The sequence below is a fragment of the Bombina bombina genome, chromosome 5 (assembly GCF_027579735.1).
Source record: "Bombina bombina isolate aBomBom1 chromosome 5, aBomBom1.pri, whole genome shotgun sequence".
NCBI lineage: Eukaryota > Metazoa > Chordata > Amphibia > Anura > Bombinatoridae > Bombina > Bombina bombina.
Window position 1 is genome coordinate 239,650,805 of NC_069503.1, and position 12,125 is coordinate 239,662,929.

At 37.0% G+C, this 12,125-nt stretch overlaps 1 protein-coding gene across 1 annotated transcript in view; it reads right to left on the minus strand.

The window, feature by feature from the left end:
* Positions 1-8,985, minus strand: part of LOC128661431 (probable polyketide synthase 1) — a 165,368-nt gene extending 156,383 nt beyond the window's left edge. The window contains exon 1 of the mRNA XM_053715685.1: positions 8,855-8,985. The gene's annotated coding sequence lies outside the window, so the exon portion shown is untranslated. The remainder of the gene's footprint in view (positions 1-8,854) is intronic.
* Between the last annotated feature and the right edge of the window lie 3,140 nt (positions 8,986-12,125).

The following is a 12,125-nucleotide window of genomic DNA, read 5'->3' on the forward strand; positions in this document are numbered from 1 at the left end:
TTGACTCAAATCTATCCTTCGTCCCCCACATCCAATCGCTTTCTTCATCCTGCCGCAACCACCAATGCAATATTTCCAAGATTCGCCCTTTTCTGTGCGCTAACACCACGAAGCAAATAATACACTCCCTTGTTATTTCCCGACTTGGCTACTGCAATAACCTACTTACTGACCTTCCTCAGTCCCGCCTCTCCCCCTTCAATCCATCCTAAATGCCTCTGCCAGGCTAATCCACCTTTCCCGTCACTCTGTTTCTGCTTCACCTCTCTGCAAGTCCCATCATTGGCTCCCCATTCACAGCAGAATTAAATGTGAAATTCTCACCCATACATACAAAGCTCTAACCAGCGCCGCCCCCCACTACATATTCTCTCTAATCTACAAGTATACTCCAGCCCGTCCACTAAGATCCAACAATGACCTGCTCCTTGCATCTTCAACTATCACCTCCTCCCATGCTAGACCGCTGGACTTCTGTCGTGCAGCACCTAACCTATGGAACACTCTCCCTTGTGCTGTCAGGCTTTGCACTAATCTTTTTTCCTTTAAATGCTCCATGAAGACTTTTTTGTTCTGATAAGCCTACCACCCAGCTCAATAATAGTCTAAGATTTCCCTCATCTAACCCTGCATTAACATAGTTCTTAATCTTGCAGTCCTCACCTCATGTTTCTCAACCTCCTACCCTTCCAGATTGTAAGTTCCTACTGGAATAGGGCCCTCAATTCTTCCTGTATGTGTTTGTAAAATGTTGTCCTGTCTCTTACAAGTTTTATATAATTGTTTTGTTTAAATGAATTGTACCCATGGACAGTGCTGCGGAATATGTTGGCGCTTCATAAATAAAGTATAATAATAATTGACATGTAGTGAGACTTGAGTATCATTATTGGATACATTAGTCTATGAAAGTATTAATATAATTTGATTTATATACAAAAGAAAAGGATAAAAATACTTATGATAATTTATGATAGCTTCCGCAAAGCCAATTGTTGCAAGTTAAGATAATAGTGAGTGAGGAAGTAAATATTGGAATAAGATTAAAAGAAATGGAAGAAACATTTGCCAAAAGGGGTTACCCAAAACAACTAATTAAACAACCTTTTGGGGCTTTAGATAATACATCTAAATTAGGGGTTAGGAAAAAGAAAGAAAGAATGGTATTTGTATCTCAGTATGGGACACATAGTGAGGTCATATTTAAAATTGTAAATAGGCATTGGCACATACTAAGAGATTGTAATAAAAATGTTAACTTTTTTTCAAAACTCCACCTATTATGGTATACAGGAGAGTAAAAATCTGAGGTTTAATAGGATTGAAGTTCAATCCTATTGGCTGATCCAATCAGCCAATAGGATTAAGCTCGCATTCTATTGGCTGTTCCAATCAGCCAATTGAATGCAAGCTCAATCCTATTGGCTGATTGGATCAGCCAATAGGATTGAACTTCAATCCTATTGGCTAATTGCATCAGCCAATAGGATTTTTCCTACCTTAATTCTGATTGGCTGATAGAATTCTATCAGCCAATCAGAATTCAAGGGACGCCATCTTGGATGACGTCATTTAAAGGAACATTCATTCATCTGGTAGTCGTCGGCCAGGAAGGATGCTCCGCGTCGGATGTCTTGAAGATGGAGCCACTCCTCGTCAGATGGATGAAGATAGAAGATGCTGTCTGGATGAAGACTTCTGCCCGTCTGGAGGACCTCTTCTGCCCGGCTTGGATGAAGACTTCTGCCCGTCTGGAGGACCACTTCGCCCGGCTTCGTTGAGGACTTCGGCCCGGTTGGGTGAAGACTTCTCAAGGTAGGGTGATCTTTAAGGGGTTAATGTTAGGTTTTTTTAAGCGGGTATTGGGTGGGTTTTAGAGTAGGGTTGGGTGTAAGGGGGGTGGGTTTTAATGTTGGGGGGTATTGTAATTTTTTTTCCAGGTAAAAGAGCTGATTACTTTGGGGCAATGCCCTGCAAAAGGCCCTTTTAAGGGCTATTTGTAATTTAGTATAGGGTATTGCTTTTTATTATTTTGGGGGGCTTTTTTATTTTATTAGGGGGATTAGATTAGGTTTTTTTAGTTTAAAAAACTTGTAATTATTTTATTAATTTCTGTAATTTAGTGTTTTTGTTTTTTTTGTACTTTAGATAATTTAATTTAATTGTATTTCATTGTAGTTAATTTATTTAATTAATTTAATTATAGTGTAGTGTTAACTGTAATTGTAACTTAGGTTAGGTTTTATTTTACAGGTACTTTTGTCTTTATTTTATCTAGATAGTTATTAAATAGTTAATAACTATTTAATAACTATTGTACCTAGTTAAAATAAATACAAACTTGCCTTTAAAATAAAAATAAACCCTAACGGCTAGATTTGGAGTTTTGTCGGTAACGACCCGAAAAACTAACGCCCGCGTTTTACTGGCCGCACCATAAAAATAACTCTGGTATCGAGAGTCCACATAAAGGCTGCGTTAGGCTCCAAAAAAGGAGAGTAGAGCATTTTTAACGCAGCTTCAACTCTCGATACCAGAGTTGCTTACGGACGCGGCCAGCCTCAAAAACGTGCTCGTGCACGATTCTCCCATAGGAAACAATGGGGCTGTTTGAGCTGAAAAAAAACCTAACACCTGCAAAAAAGCCGCGTTCAGCTCCTAACGCAGCCCCATTGTTTGCTATGTGGTAACCCTTCCGACGTCTGCACTTAACACTCTAACATGTACCCCGAGTCTAAACACCCCTAACCTTACACTTATTAACCCCTATTCTGCCGCCCCCGCTATCGCTGACCCCTGCATATTATTATTAACCCCTAATCTGCCGCTCCGTAAACCGCCGCTACTTATATTATCCCTATGTACCCCTAATCTGCTGCCCTAACATCGCCGACCCCTATATTATATTTATTAACCCCTAATCTGCCCCCCACAACGTCGCCTCCACCTGCCTACACTTATTAACCCCTAATCTGCCGACCGGACCGCACTGCTATTATAATAAAGTTATTAACCCCTAATCCGCCTCACTAACCCTATCATAAATAGTATTAACACCTAATCTGCCCTCCCTAACATCGCAGACACCTAACTTCAATTATTAACCCCTAATTTGCCGACCGAATCTCGCCGCTATTCTAATAAATGTATTAACCCCTAAAGCTAAGTCTAACCCTAATACTAACACCCCCCTAAGTTAAATATAATTTAAATCTAACGAAATTAATTAACTCTTATTAAATAAATTATTCCTATTTAAAGCTAAATACTTACCTGTAAAATAAATCCTAATATAGCTACAATATAAATTATAATTATATTATAGCTATTTTAGGATTTATATTTATTTTACAGGCAACTTTGTAATTATTTTAACCAGGTACAATAGCTATTAAATAGTTAAGAACTATTTAATAGCTAAAATAGTTAAAATAATTACAAATTTACCTGTAAAAGAAATCCTAACCTAAGTTACAAATAAACACTACACTATAAATAAATTAATTAAATAAACTACCTACAATTACCTACAATTAACCTAACACTACACTATCAATAAATTAATTAAATACAATTGCTACAAATAAATACAATTAAATAAACTAGCTAAAGTACAAAAAATAAAAAAGAACTAAGTTACAAAAAATAAAAAAATATTTACAAACATAATAAAAATATTACAACAATTTTAAACTAATTACACCTACTCTAAGCCCCCTAATAAAATAACAAAGCCCCCCAAAATAAAAAAATGCCCTACCCTATTCTAAATTACTACAGTTCAAAGCTCTTTTACCTTACCAGCCCTGAACAGGGCCCTTTGCGGGGCATGCCCCAAGAAATACAGCTCTTTTGCCTGTAAAAAAAACATACAATACCCAAGCCCCCCAACATTACAACCCACCACCCACATACCCCTAATCTAACCCAAACCCCCCTTAAATAAACCTAACACTAAGCCCCTGAAGATCCTCCTACCTTGTCTTCACCATACCAGGTTCACCGATCGGTCCAGAAGAGCTCCTCTGATGTCCTGATCCAAGCCCAAGCGGGGGGCTGAAGAGGTCCATGATCCGGCTGAAGTCTTCATCCAAGCGGGGCAGAAGAGTTCTTCCATCCGATTGAAGTCTTCATCCAAGCGGCATCCATCCGGAGCGAAGCGGCAGCATCCTGAAGACCTCCACCGCGGAACATCCATCCTGGCCGACGACTGAACGACGAATGACAGTTCCTTTAAATGACGTCATCCAAGATGGCGTCCCTCGAATTCCGATTGGCTGATAGGATTCTATCAGCCAATCGGAATTAAGGTAGGAATATTCTGATTGGCTGATGGAATCAGCCAATCAGAATCAAATTCAATCCGATTGGCTGATCCAATCAGCCAATCAGATTGAGCTTGCATTCTATTGGCTGTTCCGATCAGCCAATCAGATTGAGCTTGCATTCTATTGGCTGTTCCGATCAGCCAATAGAATGCGAGCTCAATCTGATTGGCTGATTGGATCAGCCAATCGGATTGAACTTGATTCTGATTGGCTGATTCCATCAGCCAATCAGAATATTCCTACCTTAATTCCGATTGGCTGATAGAATCCTATCAGCCAATCGGAATTCGAGGGATGCCATCTTGGATGACGTCATTTAAAGGAACCGTCATTCGTCGTTCAGTCGTCGGCCAGGATGGATGTTCCGCGGTGGAGGTCTTCAGGATGCTGCCGCTTCGCTCCGGATGGATGCCGCTTGGATGAAGACTTCAATCGGATGGAAGAACTCTTCTGCCCCGCTTGGATGAAGACTTCAGCCGGATCATGGACCTCTTCAGCCCCCCGCTTGGGCTTGGATCAGGACATCGGAGGAGCTCTTCTGGACCGATCGGTGAACCTGGTATGGTGAAGACAAGGTAGGATGATCTTCAGGGGCTTAGTGTTAGGTTTATTTAAGGGGGGTTTGGGTTAGATTAGGGGTATGTGGGTGGTGGGTTGTAATGTTGGGGGGCTTGGGTATTGTATGTTTTTTTTTACAGGCAAAAGAGCTGTATTTCTTGGGGCATGCCCCGCAAAGGGCCCTGTTCAGGGCTGGTAAGGTAAAAGAGCTTTGAACTGTAGTAATTTAGAATAGGGTAGGGCATTTTTTTATTTTGGGGGGCTTTGTTATTTTATTAGGGGGCTTAGAGTAGATGTAATTAGTTTAAAATTGTTGTAATATTTTTATTATGTTTGTAAATATTTTTTTATTTTTTGTAACTTAGTTCTTTTTTATTTTTTGTACTTTAGCTAGTTTATTTAATTGTATTTATTTGTAGCAATTGTATTTAATTAATTTATTGATAGTGTAGTGTTAGGTTAATTGTAGGTAATTGTAGGTAGTTTATTTAATTAATTTATTGATAGTATAGCGTTAGGTTTATTTGTAACTTAGGTTAGGATTTCTTTTACAGGTAAATTTGTAATTATTTTAACTAGTTTAGCTATTAAATAGTTCTTAACTATTTAATAGCTATTGTACCTGGTTAAAATAAATACAAAGTTACCTGTAAAATAAATATTAATCCTAAAATAGCTACAATATAATTATAATTTATATTGTAGCTATATTAGGATTTATTTTACAGGTAAGTATTTAGCTTTAAATAGGAATAATTTATTTAATAAGAGTTAATTAATTTCATTAGATTTAAATTATATTTAAGTTAGGGGGGTATTAGTGTTAGGGTTAGACTTAGCTTTAGGGGTTAATACATTTATTAGAATAGCGGTGAGCTCCGGTCGGCAGATTAGGGGTTAATAATTGAAGTTAGGTGTCGGCGATGTTAGGGAGGGCAGATTAGGGGTTAATACTATTTATTATAGGGTTAGTGAGGCGGATTAGGGGTTAATAACTTTATTATAGTAGCGCTCAGGTCCGCTCGGCAGATTAGGGGTTAATAAGTGTAGGCAGGTGGAGGCGACGTTGTGGGGGGCAGATTAGGGGTTAATAAATATAATATAGGGGTCGGCGGTGTTAGGGGCAGCAGATTAGGGGTACATAAGGATAACGTAGGTGGCGGTCGGCAGATTAGGGGTTAAAAAAATTTAATCGAGTGGCGGCGATGTGGGGGGACATCGGTTTAGGGGTACATAGGTAGTTTATGGGTGTTAGTGTACTTTAGAGTACAGTAGTTAAGAGCTTTATGAACCGGCGTTATCCCAGAAAGCTCTTAACTACTGACTTTTTTCCTGCGGCTGGAGTTTTGTCGTTAGATGTCTAACGCTCACTTCAGAAACGACTCTAAATACCGGAGTTAGGAAGATCCCATTGAAAAGATAGGATACGCAATTGACGTAAGGGGATCTGCGGTATGGAAAAGTCGCGGCTGAAAAGTGAGCGTTAGACCCTATTTTGAGTGACTCTAAATACCAGCGGTAGCCTAAAACCAGCGTTAGGAGCCTCTAACGCTGGTTTTCACAGCTACCGCCAAACTCCAAATCTAGGTCTAAGCTAGCTACAATGTAACTATTAGTTATATTGTAGCTATCTTAGGGTTTAGTTTATAGGTAAATATTCAGTTTTAAATAGGAATAATTTAGTTAATTATAGGAATATTTATTTAGATTTATTTAAATTATATTTAAGTTAGGGGGTGTTAGGGTTAGACTTAGGTATAGGGGTTAATACATTTAATATAGTGGCAGCGGTGTAGGGGGGGCAGATTAGGGGTTAATAAATATAATGTAGGTGGCAGTGGGCTCCTTGAGCGGCAGTTTAGGAGTTAAACATTTTATTTAGTTGCGGTGGGGTCCGGAATCGGCGGTTTAAGGGTTAACAAGTTTATTAGAGTGGCGGTGGGCTTCGGGAGCGGCGGTTTAGGGGTTAATAAGTATAATGTATAAGTATAATGTAGGTGGCTGCGGTGTGGGGGGGGCAGATTAGGGGTGTTTAGGGTGTTAGGTGTAGACATTACCATAGGAATCAATGGGATATCGGGCAGCAGCGAACATGAGCTTTCGCTGCTGTCAGACTCCCATTGATTCCTATGGCATCCGCTGCCTCCAGGGCAGCGGATTGAAAACCAGGTACGCTGGGCTGGAAAAATGTTGAGCATACCTGCTAGTTATTTGATAACTAGCAAAAGTAGTCAGATAGTGCCGAACTTGCATTTAGAATATCTGGAGTGACGTAAGCATTGATCTGTGTCGGACTGAGTTACGTCACTAAATTCTACTTTTGCCGGTCTGTAGGGTTTGATAACTAAGGCGAATCAGGCTCGCCACAAATACGCTGTGGAATTCCAGCATATTTGCGGTTGACAGCTTGATAAATAGAGGCCAATGTATCCAGAATAACTCAACAGAGTATAGTTGGTCAGTCTTTTTGTAAAATGAATACAATAGGCTCAATGGGATAATGTGGTAGTCAGAGATAGTAAACATTGCCAGTAGTAGATATATACAATTTAATTATATTTTAACTTTTTTTGTGATTCTAGTATAAGTATTACAATAGATTAAAAATTATTAAAAAGAAAAAATACAATTTAATAATGTGGAATATGTTTGTAATAAATTGTTTTTACCAATAGGTGGCAGTAACAGAATATGAAATCTGATGATAGCCATAATGGCACAAAATAAGGGTGACAGTATTCTTTTACACTTATGCAAGATTAAGAGCTTGTCTCAAAACATTGCATACTGTGTTATGTTGATGGATCAATAAAGCTAAGATATGTTTCATTGAAAAAGTGCTGTGGATTTTGATATTTGGATATACTTTTTAGGGTATTGGCAGATGCCCTGTCTACATTGGTTTGTTGTCCTACTCTGGTAAATGGGGCTTACCATGGACTTGTAGTATCATGTAGGGCGCTGATATTGCTTATAGCATTTCACAATAACATTAGCACGCTACTTGTAATCTGGCCCAGTATTTGAATATACTTAATGTATGGCATATTACAGACATTATTGAATATTACCCCAATATTTAATTTGTAGCATAATAAAACCTAGGGAAAACATAATTTAATATATGGTTAATGAGACCTAAAGGATCATGGTAGTAAAAATTTTAATTCACAAAGGATCATTTAAAAATATTTTACAACAAATATGTATTAGCAAAAATGCTACTAGAAAATGTTATCACCATTTCAGTTTACATTTACTGTGCCTAAGCAAGCACATCATATGTACGTATGCTTCTGCAAAGTTAAAGTTCTCACTGAAACAAAAGATAACTTACTAGAAGCATTTTTTCTAATATATGTGTTGCAAAAACGCTTTCATTAAAATTAAAAAGCACTGATATGAATCTCACCTTTGACTTATTACCACCTTTAAATTTGGAGCATATTATGCTCATGCTAAGACATATATATATTAATGATATAACATTTGGAACAGTTGTAAATAAGGTAATTTAACAATGCTTGTGCAATTTTGCCCCCTGCACATTCGCAGCCAATCTGCCGCTAGCAGGGGGTGTCAATCATCCTGATCATATTGGGATGATTGAAGTCCGCCACCTCAGAGGTGCGGACGAGTTAAGGAGCAGTGGTTTTATGACCGCTGCTTCTTAACTTATGTTTCCGGCGAGACTGAAACATCGGAGGTAGATTGCAGCATCCGCTGCTTAATAAATCTACCCATATCAGTCGTTATTTATGACTGATATATTTTCTTGCAAGATTTCATTTTTATCAACTGTCAGTATAAATTTTATCATCAAAGTAGATTTTCAGATTTCTTTGTATTAAAACAGATATTGTCACTGTCACTACAAAATCAAACTTCTTTCAGCAGTGAAAAATATCTATACCTTTGTTCAAAACAGATATTTCTGTTAAAATCTGAAAACAATTGTCTAATATTACCTGTTTTTATTGATCTGTTCTTTGTTCTCTGAGGTTATCAAATGCTGGATTCATGTTTTTAATTCATGCTTTATATGACAATCACTGACAAAGGGGCGATGTTAAACTGTTAACTCAGAGGTAATTCCTTTTAAAGGTTATGGTGAAAAAAGAAAACAATCTGTAACCATCTGGGAACTTCTGCCAAGAAACCTAAAGCCCTTCCTTATCTGGGAAACTCCCTGCATTAACAATATAGTTACTGTAAATATAAAAAAAATAGTGTTGAATCTAAATTGCTAAATGTAAAGACTGTTTCAAGGTTTTTGCAAATTAAAGGGAAATTCTGGTCAAAATTTAAATGCACACAATTGAATTACATCTTTGAATAGAAACACATTTGCAATATAGATCTATTGGCAAACATGCATCTAGTAAAGGTTATCACTGTTTGAATGTTAGCATTTTCTATTCTCAATGCACCAGCATTTTAAATACTTCAGCTGTTTAGGGCACCAATGGGGCTTGTATCGTGTCAGCAATTAACAAATTAAGGACCAGATTACGAGTGGAGAGCAAAATTGCACAATTGTGCGCTGGTATTTGAGGTGACCCATATTTATGAACACAAACTCCAAAACCTTTTTCTGATGCCGTCATACATGGCACAAAACCTAAGCACAGTGAAGGGTGTAAGTCGCGTAGCAAATTTAAAATATGTATGTATATGTTATTTTCATAGGGATTAGGTTTAATTTCTTTATTTTGGATAATGTGTTTATTTTTTTCTGTAGTTCTATTTTTTATTTTTTGTATTTACAACACAGAGACTGCCCTCTGAGCAGGCTTACTAACTAGTATGTGTATATATATATATATATATATATATGTATATATATATATATATATATATATATATATATACATACTATGAGTAAAGAAGGACTAAATGACATACATTACTGTCACTTTAAAGAAAGGGAAATTTGCACACAAAAACGTTTTAGAGAGAACAAAGTTCCTCTCATATTTATTAGCTGCAACTTGCAGGTGTCAGAATTGAATATCATTTACAAGGATAAACGTGATATATGTGATATACAAATAAGCAAACAGTATGAAAGCAAAACAAACATATATACAAAAGAAATTGGAACAAATACAGGAGGATACTAACTCCCAGGGTAGAGTGGCTAATACGGTAAATATGTATACAAATGATAGCAAACAAATTTATGCTAATTAAGCTGGCCAGCTAACTACCGTAAACAGAGCAAACATGGGGGTACCTCCCAAAAGCGTCCACCTTTTTGCTACTCCAAAGAGTACTGTATAATGGATGCTGGTAAATAGTGATGTCGCGAACCTAAAAATTTCGGTTTGTGAACGGCGGACTCGAACTTCCGCTACTGTTCGCGAACCGGCGAACCTGGGCGAACCGCCATTGACTTCAATAGGCAGGCGAACTTTAAAACCCACAGGGACTCTTTCTGGCCACAATAGTGATGGAAAAGTTGTTTCAAGGGGACTAACACCTGGACTGTGGCATGCCAGAGGGGGATCCATGGCAAAACTCCCACGGAAAATTACATAGTTGATGCAGAGTCTGGTTTTAAGCCATAAAGTGCCTAAATCACCTAACATTCCTAAATTGTTTGGAATAACGTGCTTTAAAACATCAGGTATGATGTTGTATCGATCAGGTAGTGTAAGGGTTACGCCCGCTTCACAGTGACAGACCAAACTCCTCGTGTAACGCAACGCAAACAACCGCAAACAGTCCATTTGCACAACCATGAGATAGATAGATTAGATAGATAGATACATAGATTACATAGATCAATAGATGCAATATACATATGATAGATACAAATTACATAGATCAATAGATGCAATATACATTTGATAGATACGAATTACATAGATCAATAGATGCAATATACATTTGATAGATATGAATTACATAGATCAATAGATGCAATATACATTTGATAGATACGAATTACATCGATCAATAGATGCAATATACATTTGATAGATACGAATTACATAGATCAATAGATGCAATATACATGTGATAGATACGAATTACATAGATCAATAGATGCAATATACATTTGATAGATACGAATTCCATAGATCAAAAGATGCAATATACATTCGATAGATACAAATTACATAGATCAATAGATGCAATATACATTTGATAGATACGAATTACATAGATCAATAGATGCAATATACATTTGATAGATACGAATTACATAGATCAATAGATGCAATATAGATTTGATAGATACGATTTACATAGATCAATAGATGCAATATACATTTTATATATACGAAATACATAGATCAATAGATGCAATATACATTTGATAGATACGATTGATAGTTAGATATATTTGATAGATAAATAGATAGATTTGATAGATATTTAATTTCCCAGACAGAGAATTACAAGACGTGCGGTCTGTGACCCATGGTAAGGTTCCCAGAGGCAGTTGCGGCGCCAGGGGATGTGTATATGGCATGGATTTTCGGAACCGGGAGATGGAAAAAGATGCTTGGTCGGTCCTCCTGGTTCAAATTTGGGGCACTGTGCGTGCAATCTATTGTGCTACCAGATATGAGTGGTGTGTAAAGTAGTACTATTCTTAGCAGTTTAATACCTGTTACTCCCCCTATCGGGGGAGTTGTATATGGCATGGATTTTAGGAACCGGGAGATGGAAAAAGATGCTTGGTCGGTCCTCCTACTTCAAATTTGGCCGAAACACAAGTGGCTGTCACAAAACAGTCCGGCCACGAGATAGATAGATTTGATAGATAGAAACATAGATTACATAGATCAATAGATGCAATATACATTGGATAGATACAAATTACATAGATCAATAGTTGCAATATACATTTGATAGATACGAATTACATAGATCAATAGATGCAATATACAAATGATAGATACGAATTACATAGATCAATAGATGCAATATACATTTGATAGATACGAATTACATAGATCAATAGATGCATTATACATTTGATAGATACGAATTACATAGATCAATAGATGCAATATACATTTGATAGATACGAATTACATAGATCAATAGATGCAATATACATTTGATAGATACGAATTCCATAGATCAAAAGATGCAATATACATTTGATAGATACGAATTACATAGATCAATAGATGAAATATACATTTGATAGATACGAATTACATAGATCAATAGATGCAATATACATTTGATAGATAAGAATTACATAGATCAATAGATGCA